At 37.7% G+C, this 15,870-nt stretch overlaps 1 protein-coding gene and 1 long non-coding RNA gene across 2 annotated transcripts in view; one reads left to right on the plus strand and one right to left on the minus strand.

The window, feature by feature from the left end:
• Positions 1-15,864, plus strand: part of LOC140339728 (uncharacterized) — a 21,612-nt gene extending 5,748 nt beyond the window's left edge. The window contains exons 2-3 of the long non-coding RNA XR_011922522.1: positions 10,550-10,602; positions 14,036-15,864. This is a non-coding gene — a long non-coding RNA (uncharacterized lncRNA). The remainder of the gene's footprint in view (positions 1-10,549; positions 10,603-14,035) is intronic.
• Positions 1-15,870, minus strand: part of LRRC20 (leucine rich repeat containing 20) — a 98,736-nt gene that overhangs the window by 20,459 nt on the left and 62,407 nt on the right. The window lies entirely within an intron of this gene.

Genomic DNA, 15,870 nt, shown 5'->3' on the forward strand with positions numbered 1-15,870 from the left:
TTTTTTTTTTTTTTCTCCCGAATTTTTGCTGTCGAATGCATCAAAATTCGGTTCGGGTATACCCGAATTCGAACATCAACACTACCCAGCAGTACCAAGATTCCAACAGAGACAAGTCCAGAATACAGAACAGAGGTCATACACAGAATATCTGTCCACCAAGCAAAGTACACAAGGGCAAAATACAAGCAGAGTCAGGATCACAGACAAAAGGTCGCTCCAGGCTATGTACAAACGCTAGGTCAGGAACAGTAAATCACACGTAAACACAACAGCAGCCAGTCAGCCTAGCTTAACGCTACAACAGACACTGGTGACTGGGAGCAAAGAGGCTATAAAGTCCCAGCAGCCAATGGCAGGGCAGGACTGAGTCAGGAGCTGATCAGCCTCTAGGATCCCCTTCAGCCTTGCACAGCCTAACAATGGATGCTGGGGATTCCATAAAATACATCAGGCTGCACGGCTAAAGGGAAGCAGGGTCTGCTACTATTTCTCTATACTCTTTGCTGCTGCAAGTGACATTGCTGGACAAAATAGGCTGTGTGGGATACTGCGGTGGAGCACAGCACAGAATCGCTGGCCCGATTTTATACCATTAAAAAAAATTTAAATATAAATACAATTTTAGGGTGTTAATGTCTATTTAAATCCAAAAAATATAAATAAATAAATATATGTATATTGTAGTTTACCAGCTCAGGGAGAATTGTATAAGGTGCAAACATGAGTAAGAACAAAAAAAGTTATTTAACAAAATGTTTAAATGGTATGTGTCCTTGTGCATAGAGCATACATAAATATTGTTTATTTTACCTCTGGGGGAATAGTTAACACACTGTAATATGGAGCAGCAAGTCACGACAATAAGGAACCACTAAGAAAAAGATTTTTTTAAAGTGAAATTTAACTCAGCCCACTGACTTTCTCTTTCTCAAACTTTGCTTACTTTCCATTGAGCGTTCGATGGAAGCAATAACAATTTGTTTTAGACATCAGTAAGCCTGTTTTGAAGATATGGCTGTATATATTTTATTATTATTATTACGCAGTATTTATAAAGCGCCATCATATTATGCAGCACTGTACAAAGTCCATAGCCATGTCACTAACTGTCCCTCAAAGGAGCTCACAATCTAATGTCCCTACCATGGTCATATTTATACAGTCTAAGGTCAATTTTTTGGGGGGAAGCCATTTAACCTAACTGCTTGCTTTTGGGAAGAAACCGGAGTACTCAGAGGAATCCCACGCAAACACAGGGAGAACATGCAGAACTCCATGCAGATAGTGTCCTGGGCGAGATTCGAACCTGGGACCTAGCACTGCAAAGGCAATAGTACTACCTCTGAGCCACCGTGCTGCCCTATTTCATATGCATTTGTCACCCACGTATGCATATCCCTATACTCCTTTCATACAGGCTGTGCAAAAATGTTGACGATGCTTTTCTTTATTCACATCAACTTTCAATCAACTTTTTTGTGCACATTTCCTCATTCCTGAAACACCATCTGCCCATTCTCCCAGGTTTCTCTAACACTGGAAAGTTGCAGATTATGAGACGAAGATGATGTTGGCTTCAAAAGGAGCAGTGCAAATAAAGGAGACATGACCAAATTTGTAGGCAGAACATCAGGGCTTTATTTTGTTTTTATGGGGAAATAGTTAGACTTAAGAAAAGGGGGCATTGAGGGTTTCTTGGAGGAGTGTGCAGGGTTAAAATTCAACTTTAAACTGAATAAAAATACTGTACACCTTTTCACTTGTTCCAAGCCTTTTATGCTGAAGTCCTTAACAATCAACTCCCTGTAGTGTTTGCAGGTATTTATATGGATTTATCTTGATTATTCAGTGTTGGAATACAAAATTGACTTGAAATGAATGCCTTCTGGGAACACAAATGAATTTTCAATTTCTGACTTGGGTCTGCCTGTTTTTCATATAGGAAAACTCTTTGCCCAGATTAAACAGAAAATGTCTGCAAAAAGATATTTTTTGCTTTGAGTACAAGCAATGCAGATCATTTTTTTTTATTATAATGGCTTTTTATATGAAGCAGAAAGTTTAAACCTGCCTCAACATTTGCAAATTAAAGACCCCAAGTGAGTGAAAGTACTTCACTTTTACTTTGGTGTAGATTTAAAGCAGACCTGAACTCAAAATTTTTACTTTACATAAAAAACTAGACAACCCTTTTGTTTAAAGTAAAAATTGTATTTTTTATAAAAAAAAAAAGGGTGCAGCACTTCTCCTTTCTGTCTTGATGGCCGCAACGAATGGGCGCAAAATCTCCTGAGATACCTATGTTACGCATCCTGGGGGACTCTTGGCTGCTCCCGTGATTAGGGCAAGCGCAGAAGCTCCTCCTTTAATGGAAGAAAAAAATTGAGGATCTCACACATGCGCAGTGAGATCGGCAATCTTTTTCCTCATCAACATCGCCCAATCTACATCACCCAATCTACATCCCGGTGCGCAAGATAGGGTGAGGTAGGAAGAAGAACCCAGAAGAGAAGATGATGTTGGCACCCAGCACTTCCTCTGTGTTGGCCCAAGACAGAGATCAGGACAACGTGGGACCCAAATGAAGAAACCCCCATGATGAATCAACGGGATTAAAGGTAAGTGTGTTTTTTTTATTTTTTTTTTTAGTTTAGTTCTGCTTTAATCTCTGAAAACCTCTGGAACATACTGCTGGTACATATGGGTATTTTCACAGAGCAGTGAGGTTTTTTTTTTTTATAACTGCTCCCTGTGTACATTGCCTCATGAATTCAAAAAAATGGCTCTCATCTTAGTAAGTTGCACCAATGCAGATATAAGAGATTACAAATGTGTGCATTATAAGGAATCTTTCAGAAACCCATTATTTGCTTTCTACTCTGATGTGGACAAGGACACAAAACAAAATTACTCATTCCCAGTGTTCTCCCCAGAAATTTTTTTTCGGCCAGGTGGGGGGAAACGGTTGTTGGGTGGTAAAAAAAAAGTAGGCGGGGCTAGATACTGCAAATTTAGAGCTCCTAGGTATTTATGACATAGGTATCCAGTAACCCCTGCTATTGTGTCAGTGTTCTACCTATCTCTATACTTTGTTCCAACTTTATCATGTCTGGCTTGTACAATTTTCCGATTTTTTTGTACTATGCCCCAACAGTCCAGTGCTGTGTATTTTAACTCCCTAGTGTTCCATGTTTTAATAGTGTAATGCCTTGTACTAGTGTAATATTGTGATCAGTGTGGCTTAACAAATTAGGCTTAGTTCACATTAAAAAAAAAAACTAAAAAACTCTCAAGTGTCTACTTGGCAACTGCTAGGCACCCGGGATTGGTAATCATTTGGGTTGCTGTTTTATAGGAAAGTGCTCCTAGGAGCCCAAAATTGAAATGCAAATAAAGGACCCCGGGGCCACTTACATAGCAAGAAGCACTGGGGTGGGCCCCTCTAAATGTTTTACCTACCTTTCACCAAACTAAAATTGTAATACTATGCTGCCATTTCTGCTTCTGGTCTTTGAATCCCAATTTATCTGCAATGGGGAGGTGCAGCAAACTGAAAATGTAGGTGCAAGCGGGGAACAGATGTGTAAACCCCCTAAATTTAATTAGCATGGCATCATTAGAACATAAAAACCTTTGCCCATCAAACTGTCCACTTCCCTATCTTGAACCCTAATTTCTCTAAAACAGAGAGGTGCAGATAAACAAAATTATAGGTGCAAGTGGGGGACACTTGTGGCTAACACCCCCCCCCCCAAACTTTCATCACCATGGCATTATTACATAAACTCTGCCTATCAAAACACCCTGCCCTCTTACACATGACTGTACCCCAATTTCGCTTTGATGGGCAGAGTTTTTTATGTTCTAATGATGCCATTGTGATAAAATTGTAGGGGGTGTTATCCACAGATGTTCCCCACACATTTTCAGTTTCCTACACCCCCCATTCCAGAGAAATTGGGGTTCCGGTGTTAGAAGTGGGCAGTAATGTGTAACAGGGCAGCACGGTGGCTCAGGGGTTAGCACTCCAGCCTTTGCAGCGCTAGGTCCTGGGTTCGAATCCCACCCAGGACACTATCTGCATGGAGTTTGCAGGTTCTCCCTGTGTCTGCGTGGGTTTCCTCCGGGTACTCCGGTTTCCTCCCACATCCCAAAAGCAGTTAAGTTTAATTGGCTTCCCCCTAAAATTGACCTTAGACTACATTAACCACATATGACTATAGTAGGGACATTAGATTGTGAGCTCCTTTGAGGGACAGTTAGTGACATAACTATGAACTTTGTACAGCGCTGCGTAATATGATGGCGCTATATAAATACTGTATATTAATAATAACAGGGCAGTGCACTTGCCACAGTAATGAAATTTTAGTGTAGGGGGTTATCCAAAAGTGTCCCCCCCCCCACTGCACCTACATTTTCGGCTTTGTACACTCCACCATTCTAAGGAAATTGGGGTGACGGTAACATAGTATGACAGTTATAGATTTGTGAGGGATAAGTATAAATTTAGGGGCCCTTCCCCAATGATCCTTTTTATGTAAGTGGTCCTGGGGGTCCCTAATTTGCATTTTTAATTAAGGATTTCTATGCACACTTGCTTTTAATATTGCAACCCCAATGTTGTATTTTCACAAGATTTTACAAATCTGATCCCCAAATCATGAAATTTGTAAAAGCTGGGGTGCTGAATTTGTGCTAATGGTGCTAACTTTAAGTGATAACTTTAAGTGTTCCCTGTGCACCCTAAAAATTTCAAGTCATTATAACATACAGTTTAGGAGATAAGAAGGTTTATACACAGAGAGCTGTAAGGCTGAGGAATGTGTCATGTAGCATTTATACACACACTGCTGATTGTCATTACACACCCCCACTAGGCGGATACATTGTTTAACATGATGTGTGTTTTTTTTTTTTTTTTTCAAAAGACTCGGCAAAGCTATGAGATAGGGGAGGGACAGCTTGTGTCTGATCTCTTTATAGCTGTGCTCTTCTCACTCCGCCTGGCTCTAATCAGCGCTCATAAGCAGAGAACGGAGCAAGCAGAGCAGCCTCTCCGTTGTCCGTTCAGAGCTGCTAAAAATGTGCCGGGCGGAAAAATCACAAAGATGGGCGGCCCGCCCCCCAAAAACAGGCTTGGGAGAACTATGCATTCCTGTGAGTTCAATCAGATAACTAATTTCAACTGTTCTTTAGGAGTACATGCAGAAATAGGCAACAGGAGAAGAAGCTTCTCAGCATGTTTTATCAACAGCAATTTTGCCACAAACACACATTCAAACACTCTTTTTATGAATCACATAAATCATAAACTCCTATTCATATTTCGGCACCTGCTCCCATATACAGTACATTTCTGGCAGAGAAATGTCTAGAACAACTGCGCTGAAAATTCTGTAGCTCTTGAAGAATAAATCTAACAAAAAGTGAGTTGGTCCCCCCCCCAATGTTAGTCACTCCAATGTTATTTCCAAATAACCCCTCAAAAAGTACTTTGCAACACAACTGCTTCAACAACATGGTATATCTCGAATCTCAATTTAAAACATATAGGTGAAAGCAAATGCTTGGGAACACCTAAACATGCATACCTGTCATTCAAAATATTGTAAAATCTAGTATACAGTCACTGATTAATATTACACTGGGGAACAATTTTGAACACGTTTTGTTGACTTAAATTTTTAAGCTTATTTGCACTAAAATAGGTATACTGATTCTAAAAGTGCAGTTAGTTTTCTTCTATCACGTCAGGTTTTTTCTCTACCGCCTATATTATTGCGATTACTGTAGCATGGATTTGTATAGGCTATTTATTTACACTCAAGACAGTGTGGTCAGAGGTCGTGCACTGTTCTACGTAGTAAATGGGCAAAATGTATTTTTCTACTTACACACGTATTTCCTTTCTTTCAGGTCATGTCTGGTCTGTTTTTTCTCGTCGTAAGTTCCCAAACAAGCCTGAATAATTTGGGTATATCTGTGGCAGTTTCACCATTCCCAGTCAAAGGGTGAACATCAGCACATTTGTAGAGCAAGCCTATTCAGCATATTTCAAAGTTAGACTTGGTGATCAAGATAAATCTTGGACCCCTCATAAGGTGTGGAAACATTGTGTCCAGGGTTTACGGATGTGGACAAAGGGAACACGTGATAAGATGCCATCTGGTATACCTATGGTTTGGCGAGAGCCAGGAGATCATTTCAGTGACTATTACTTTTTTATAGTGAAAACTTCAGGATATAACAAGAAAAATAAATAAAAGAGTATCCCAGTCTACCATCAGCTATATGCCCAGTGGCTCATTCAGATGAATTTCCAGTGCCAGTTTTCGTTACACTACCCTCTCTTGAAGAACATGATTATGGTGATAAACTAGGTGACAACAATGATGAAATGTTTGAAATTGAAGAGGACTCTGTTCGTAAGGGATTTCATCAGCATGAGTTGAGTGATTTGGCACATGATTGAGGACCAACAAAGAAGGCTTAAGAACTCCTAGCAACAAGGCTGTGTGAGAAAAACCTACTTGAAAAAGGAACAAAGGTATCATACTTTCGAACCAGAGAAATTGCATTTCTGCAGTACTTTAGAACTGACAGTGGCTTACATACCTGGTTTAATAGAGGAACTGGTAAGTTCAGATGAATGACGACTATTCATCGATCATTCAAGCGAGGCATAAAGTGTGTCCTCCTTCACAATGGCAATATATTTGGGTCAGTCCCAATTGGCTATTTAGTTTCTCTTTGTGAAGAATATGAATACATAAAGAGAGTCATTGAGTTGTTGCAATATCACCAACACAATTGGGTCATGGGTGTTGACCTTAAAATGGTATGCTTTCTTCCTGGTCAGCAATGTGGATACACCAAGTGTCCCTGTTATCTGTGCATGTGGGACAGCAGAGCTTGTGAGAGACAGTGAGTGGAAAGGAATTGGCCTCCCAAGATCTGCCCCAAAAGCAGGTTATCCAAACATTCTAAATGAGCCATTTTTTAATAGAAAGAATATTAAATTCCCGCCTCTGCACATGAAACTGGCCCTGATAAAGCAGTTTGTTAAAGCTTTGCCAACTGAAGGAGACTGTTTCAAGTACCTCATTTTGGCATTTCCTAGCCTGGCATTTGAAAAAAATAAAGGTGGGTGTGTTTTATGGTCCACAGATTCGGTAGCTCATCAAAAATGAACATTTTATCAGGCCAATGTCAGAAGTCGAAAAGAATGTTCGGTTACCATTCAAAGCCATTGTCTAGGACTTTCTTGGAAACACACAAGCAAATAATTATACAGAAATTGTCCAGAAACTCTTGGAGAGCTACAAAATGCTTGGTTGAAATATGAGCATCAAGGTGCATTTTCTGCATAGCCATCTTTTGAACTTCCTGGAAAACCTTGGTGCAGAGTGATGAGCTAGGTGAATGATTCCACCAAGATTTGAAGGTCATGGAAGGACGGTATCAGGGTGGATGGGATGTACATATGATGGCTGACTATTGTTGGAGCATCCGGCGGGATTGTCCTAACACTGAAGGAAAAGCTAAGTGTAAATTTTTACCTTTACCTTCTACCACTTACCCAATTAATTTTCAAATGTTAAGTTGTTGAGTAACAATAAATCCTTTGTATGAAAAAAAGAAATTTAAATAAACAGTACATTCAAGTTATTATTTCAATATTTTTTCATTGTCTATAAAATCTGTATTTTTTTTGACAAAAATGGAGGGTATCGAAAAAACTGGATGTGATAGCAAAAACTAGGGTCATTTCTGGATTCAGCACCCACAAATTAATAAAAAAAAACAAGTGTAAGATCCAACTCAACAAAAAATGCATTCCCCAGTGTTATTTGAGCATATCAACACAATGTTACAAAAGTGTATCATGTATAGAATATATTATCTTGTGGCTAATTAATGGGCAATAATCTACTAAGTAAAAGGAAATATGTAATGCTAAGTGTCAATATTTTTTGAACAAGTTCTCTAATTTGCTTTTCTAAACTAAACTAGACTAGACTAGACTACAGAAGTCTAATAAAATGGAAGAGGGTAAAATGCAAATTACTACTGTGATGTGAAATTGATAAGAAGTGAAAGCACAGCTAATTTCATCAAAAACTGAATTATTTCTTGGTATGAAAACAAATATTGCTGCAAAGCAGTGCCAAGTCACTCATTTGAAGATTCGGGGTATGTAACTTGGGTGCCAAAGTTCAGCAATCCTCCTCATGTCTGACATGGCATCTTGGCAGGAGTGGATACTAGTATAAACAAAAAATGTCAAATGACTATTTCAGACAGAGAAGCAGCTGGCAGTACACTATCACAATTTTTACTTGATCAAGGGCTATTTGGCATCTACAATGATGTCTTTTAGCACATCCGCTCAACTGCCAAAAGATGGGATGCTCCTACACTGTGACATAGCCAGTCAAATCTAAATAAGGTTCTACACATTTTCCACAATAATATTTTATGCAATACCACATTTAGCAATAGGGGAGGACTGGAGACTGACCAGTATTATTAGACTATATCAGGCTGATGGCTCTAAAAAAAAATACTCATTTATCAGAGCGGGACCACAGTCTATTTATGCAGAAAAAACAAGGAATTTATTGTTAACAAATTAACAAACAAGAAAGCTGGGAAAGAGAAAAAAAATCAGGGAGTCAGGACTCCCCCAACATATCTATTGCACCTAGTTTTCTTTTTTGGATGCCATGGTTACTTTTTCATTTAGATAGAAATAGGGGAAGGGATAAATCTGTTAATGGTTTTCCTTGCTATTTTGGGAGAAGTACTAATTATTTACTAAGAATTAATTATTGTGGGAAGTGAAGAGGTTTTTTTTCCAATGTGAAGGAAGATTACTGTTAGATAGTTGTCATCAGAACAAGTATTACCGTTGACAAATTCCCCCTCCATTACTGTTCTGTTGGAAACTCAAAATATTGGATTTGTCCTCCTTTTCCTTACCTGTAACACTAATAATGATCAGCACACTTAGAGATGTTTACTACCCTAAAGAAGACACATACAGTTAAAAACTTGAGGGATTCAACTTGAATTATAAACCAAGTGCCTGTTGTTTATGCCTCACCTGGATTATTCTTGGATTAATTTTGTTCTGGATAATTATTATTTTTGGTTAATCCCAAAATGTCCTTTTTGTTGTACCATGTTCCCTCCCTTATTTTGTTGCCCACTATTTGTTTACAATAAAAATAGTTTTACCACTCTAACAGTCAACATATTTCTTTGTTACATGCTCAGTGTAAACACAATTCAGATCCTGTAAATCTAAATATTGTTTTCACTGTTAAGGCCTCTCATATTTTGTTTTTTTTAAGTGATTGTCAGCTTCAGGAAAACAAATGCAGTCTCTTTGTCTTTTTGTGCTTACTTTTGCAATTAGATGTATTTTATTGTGACAAATACAAAAATTAGATATCGAGATAAGAATCAGTTGTAAAAAAAATGTATTCATAACAGAAGTCAGTTACTAGTTACTACTAAAAGACACTGTACTAGGTCCTGTGATATAGCTTAAAGTTTGGCAAGTAATGTATGCCTATTGCTAAAGACACAAAGTTATGTAATAGGTTGTATATTACTGGAGATGCTTGTAACATCCAACATGATTTATCCTTGATGTAAACTTAGTGTGGTGAAAAATGCAGTTAAAAATTTCTGAATGCAAAAATGAAATTTGGGTAAAATAATGCTACAGAGCAACAGAAGAAAAAGATTTAGGATTGCTCATTGCAGATTATTGCAACATATACAAAGTGTATGTCTTGGCAGCAGGTAAAGCAAATACATTAATGGCCTGCAGCAAGTGGGAGGAGGTCCCGATTCCACTATAAGAGCTTTAGTTAGACCTCATAAAGAACAAAAACAGTGTGACCAATTCTGTGGAGCTCACTTGCATTAGTATTTTATGAGACAGAACAAGTGGAGATGGGGGACTAAGGAATAAAAATATTAGGAAAGAATGAAGAAACTTAATATGAACAACATAGAGTAAATGAAGAAATGGTGAACATGCTGTATCCTTCAAAATTCATAAAGGGTTATAAATAAGGTTCAGGAGGACAGAATCTTCATTAAAAAACTGAGATAAGGGAAGATGGGTGACCTCAAACTAGAAGTAAAAGTTTAAAACTAACTTTAAAAAACAATTTTTTCAAAGAAAAGGGAAACAGACTTACAGAAGAAAGTGAATTCAAACATGCTTGGGATAAACATTGGTCTTTACCCAGTCAAAACTATGAAATAAAAAAACAAAACCCAAAAAAGACAAACTCAATGGACCAATTTGAACTGCTCAAAAGAGAGTTTTTCTTTTTGGTGTTTTATGAATTGTTGCTTCTTTAGTTAATTAATAGTGTGAAATAGGCTGGAACTCAACAGTAAGCATTTACTTTCTGGGTATTAAAATCACATCATGGAAAATTAGCAAATTGATTGCAGGGCAGTCAACAAACTGGATATAAAAATGTTTTTTTTTTTTTTTTTTTTTTTTTTTTACTTCTAGGTCATCATTTTGAAAAAAAACACTGCACTAAGAGCACAGAAGAGCCAATTAAGGTATAATTTCTTATTTATATTAGTTTTTTACTAGATGATTCGCTCTATTAACCATAATTAGGTTCACACTTGGATACACAGGTATCCTTTAGGCTAATGAAAAAATTCACTTGCATAAAGCAATTACCATGACAATAAGAATAAATGCATTATATTAGGACAAGCTGTCTTCTGCCATTATGTCTCAATGAATAAGTACAGTGAAAAATTTAAATTTTAACCTCACCCAAGAAAATAAAGCATTCTGTGCAGATTCACATACTTATGCATATTCATAAATGCTGCAAACCGGTGTGCTTTAAGAGATTATTTAGCTTTTTAGCACACACAAAACACAAAATGAGCATCAAGGTACACTATTTTTAAAATAAAATATTAATAATGCTCCATTGTGCGTTTTAATTTGCTCAAAATGTGTTTTGCATACATTTCACACTTCATTACACCCAAAAACAATTTAAGGACAAAGGTGTGAATCCAGCCCCGGAAATCTGGACTTCTATACTAGGGTCACCCTAAATACAGCAGGAACTTTGACTTTGGTTATGGTGGTGCAGAATGTGCATTCTCCATATTCTACCAACTCGGGGTCAGATTTCTTAATACGCCACCCAGGCCTAGTCTGCACTGGGTGTTCCCCCAGTCTGCAGTGTGTGTGTGTGTGTGTGTGTGTGTGTGTGTGTGTGTGTCCCGGGGGTTCAGATCTGCAATGGGATGAAGCAATCCTGCAAAGCTGCTGTTGGCTGGCACCTTGCCAGCCTCTTGATCAGTGGCACTACAGGACAGATCTTAAAGAACCAGCAGAAGTAAATTTCACAGCAGGTGGTGGTAAGAGTCACTGAACTGCTCACTGATTTAGTCTTTATGGGTATGCCGTGGATACATGCTACATGTAGTGTCTTCCCCAAAGTTCGCTCGGATAAGGAGGTGGTAACCACACCACAATCTCACTTCTGCCATTACGTCTCAATGGATATGTACAATGTTAAGCCTTAAGAGCCTGCTATCATGGCAGTGATTGGGGGGGACCTTATTGTGCTCATTTACTAGTATGATTTGAAACCTTTATGTAGTAAAGAAAGGTTTATGTGGATAGAACAAACTTACACCACATCTCTTAAAAGAACATGAAAAAATCATACAAATCTCCCTCTCTCAACTAATTAAGGGATGTGATTTTTCTAAACACCATAATTTGAGGAGCACTACAGGCTTTAGAGGAACAACAAAGGTATGACTTGATGACAGCTTGATACATGTCACTATAAGACCAATATTCTCATGACTATTACTTACTGTGCCTTGAGTACATTTTCTTTCTATAACCAGCTATGTCCGTGGACTGCCTGCAGTTTACATTTCAGGTACACTGCTACTGTCACCTGGGTTAATGGGAGAATTACTGCTGAAGTGTTGATTTCTTCACCTCTCTACATTTCGGAGCACTGACTAACAGAAAGGACTGATTAGGCTAAATTGAAGCAATGAATACAAACCCTCTGTGCAAGACAGCTCAGAAATTTTAACTCCTATGGTTAGTCAAATTTGTACAAGTAAAGGAGAAGAGGATGTGCCTTTTCTATTCAATCCTGTTTCCCAGATATTAGATATATAGTAGTAAACATTTTTTTCTACAGTCATGTATATAACCCCCCCCCCCCCCATCCAGCAAGTCACATCGTCAGCAACTTGGTCAACTTTAACAGGTAATGTCTGTTCTACAAAGAAGCAGTCAAACACAACCATTTCCAGGTCTTTACAAAGTTAACCTCATTGTTGTCTCGTATAAGGCAATATTTGTAGCTTTTGTCACTTGGTCCACAGCTCCACTGGATAGCATGTTTCTTTGCTAGTGATAAGGAGTAAAAACACATTTCAAAGTTTCAAAATAATTGCAAAGCACCTGAGCGTAGAATTGTTGCTGGGGGATGTCAGACAGACATGTGATTATGTTGAAAGTTTAATTGAAAAAGTAGTTTTTCTGTAAAAGAGTTGATTGCGAAGCCCCTTAACATAGTATTTTTACAAAAAAAATGCTTTCAAGGGAACCTTTAGGTACATATTAAGTGAAACAATGTAAAAACATTTAATTGATCCCTAAATAAAAGTTCAAACTATTAGCATCACCTCCTCATATTTTTTAATTTATTGGTAAAATCTGTGACCATATGGCACCACAACAAATTATGAATGCAAATTTTGAGAGAACATGTAGCAGATACATATAAACCATATACTGGTTTAAAGAACAGAGTACATTTTAGACTTATTTTGGTTGGTGGCAGAAGTGAATAGAATGATATCTGACAGTCATTGTTTAAGCAAAAACAAATATGATTGCTTTTGGCATGGAAATATGTAATTATCACAAAATTAATGACCATAGAGATCCAGCACTCATCTACCCATTTAGGTATAGATTGAGTTCCAATGGTCCTATAGCAAAAACAAGCATTTCAACTAAAATGTACACAGTTGTCAGGGCTGAACTAATTACTTTTGCATGTAAACTTGTACAATAAAATGGTGTAGCACAAACTACAGGAAATATGTTGTCCCCATCTTTATACACACATGGAAGCTTTAAAATGAGCTAAATAAGATTAATCTGGCAAAAAGTATTTGATGTATTTTTATGTGCATTGCTAGGATACATTGACGACAGTAAGGACTGCACTGGTCAAACTTGTGTTTTATCACAAGGTGACCTAGGCAATGTATTATTTTGACAATGTTGTCTCAACTCATACCTATCACATATTTTTTTGCAATGACAATGACACCTATTCATAAAGAAGTTGTGATCTAATGACAACTTCTTGCTTTGTTCTCTAATATTTTTTGCCACCTCTATAAGATCACCTTCATCAAAAAGGTCAGATAACTGGCAGTTAGTGCTTTCATCCTCAAACCATATTTTTAATAAAGTGCTGATCAGAATTCCATTAGAATTTATTACTATTATTATTATTATTAATATTATTATTATTAAAAACAGGATTTATATAGCACCAACATATTACGCAGCACTGTACATTAAATAGGGATGAAGTAAATGATCACTATATTTGGAAATGGTGAATTATACTTTTCACAAGTAGATATTGCTGCTTTATAGTTGTGCCAGAAATAATATATACTCAGGTATAAACTGAGAATCTCAGTTTATACTCAGGTGGCACCTACTGGAATGTCTCGGAACTGCATTTATCTCTGGTTTGACAGATCAAGCTGTAACAAAACTTACAAGAGGACACAGCTCCATCTACTGGTGGGCAACAACCATGCAAAAAAGATCATTTAAGGACAAATAACCCATTGTACCAACTAAAAATTACAAAATTATTTAACCAACTCAAAAGTACAAAATACTTTAAAATATTGTTTTACTAAAAGTAATGATTTGCAACATACCATGGATGTATTTATTCAGGTTTATTTTCTTGGCGTTTCAACGGATTACCATTTTGAATGTCAGAAGTGGCAGCCACATCTTGGTTCTCAGGTTTGTACCAAAGTCAAGGTATTTTTCATGTTTTCTCCAGATTTATTTTTAAGTATATACAGTATCAGTAAAAAGTAAGATAATGATTATAATCATATCAGCTCATTTCTTCTTCTATGGGTCCAGAGCCATGGGGGGCTGTAATGACCTGGCAGTGATAATAAATTGTCAGTATTGTTGCAAAGTGGTGAGGTGTTTCATTGACCTTTTGCAGCATAATAACATACTTCCTGGCCTTCTAAAGACCAGTGGAATAGGCAAGAAGAAATCTAGACTAGTACTGCTCAGGAATTCAGATACGTGATGGGTGGCAGCTGTGCAGACATGGAGAAGGACCAAGAACGCACATGTGAGGAAGAGCTGCAGGCACACATGGGTGTGGCAAGGTAGAGGTACCTTTTGTTGTTAGGCTTTGAATTTGTGGCATTGAATATGTCAAATGCAGGTCTCCTAACTTTTGCAGATATTTAACTTTTTTGCTACAAGGTCCAGTCTTACATTTTTCAACTTGGGTGGTCAGACCATTTATAATTTTTTATTATACAAAATATTAATTTTTTTAATATAACCTTGAATGTTTGTAAAACCTGCACCAAACCATATATTTATTGGAATGTATATAAGGCATTTACCATTTAAAAAGGCTTAGTCTAATATGTTTGGAAAAAAATGTTCTAACTTTTGTAACGCAGTGACAAAAAAGTCACCTGTGGTATTTGGAAAAGAGCTAGATGGAAGGTATGTTGGGCCATGGTATCTCAGATACTACTAATCTAAAACCAGCAGTGGTGTTCTGCAGAGAACCTCTAGGTTCCACTGCTGGGTATTTATTAGTCATTTAAAGTCTGAGGCTGGCTTTAATGGGAAGCTGCAAGATTAAGGTAGGGTGGATTCTACAATTTGAGTCCCATGTTTTCCCAAGGTATAGAGGCCTATATAGTACACCCAGTGCTTGGCATCAGAGTCTGTGGATAAGAATTGCTATTGGTGTGTCTGTGAGTGGTTAGAGTAATTTACCAGAGAGGAAAGGAAGTGTCTGTTTTTGAAGGCAGCCAGGATAAGCTGTTCTATGTAAGCCAGGACACGGTACATTTATTTGGTTATAGACTTTTGCTAAAACTGCAAGCGCTGAAAATTAGTAAGAGTGAGCAAAAAAATACTGCCAGACTTCCATTGATGCTAACATTTCTAATATATCAATTTATTTTTAACCAGGGGATGAGAGATGTCGGGGAAAGAGGGTGGAGAGGTGGGAACAGCTGCCAGAAGAGGATAGCCTAGCCAAGAAAATAGTGCCAGGAGAACAGAGGATGGTCTTGATGGAGAAAAGCCGGCAGCAGAGCAGCCACCTGCAGTGTGCTGGGCACAAGAAGAGACGTTGCCACAGTTAATACTCGTTGCAAAAGAACCAAATGTCAAGCACCAGCTGACAATAAACTTATAAGCAGTGGTAATGTAACCATCTTAATGTATAATTAGTCAGCCCACTGCGAGCAGCTCTGTTCTGCAGTAAGACTTATGTTGATAGAAGGAAAACAGTAAAGGGTAAAGGTAGTTAGGCTGACAATTTTTATTAGATAAATAATAATTGTGAGTGTACGCAGAACCCTGAGGTGACACAAAATATACATTCTTCTTTTTCCATTACCCTTCCTGAGTGGAAATAATTTTCTGTTTACAGGTTTGCACTAACTGATTACCGTATTTTTCGGACTATAAGACGCACTTTTTCTTCCCCAAAACTGGGGGGGAAAAGTGGGTGC

The sequence above is a fragment of the Pyxicephalus adspersus genome, chromosome 10 (genome assembly GCF_032062135.1).
Source record: "Pyxicephalus adspersus chromosome 10, UCB_Pads_2.0, whole genome shotgun sequence".
Lineage (NCBI taxonomy): Eukaryota > Metazoa > Chordata > Amphibia > Anura > Pyxicephalidae > Pyxicephalus > Pyxicephalus adspersus.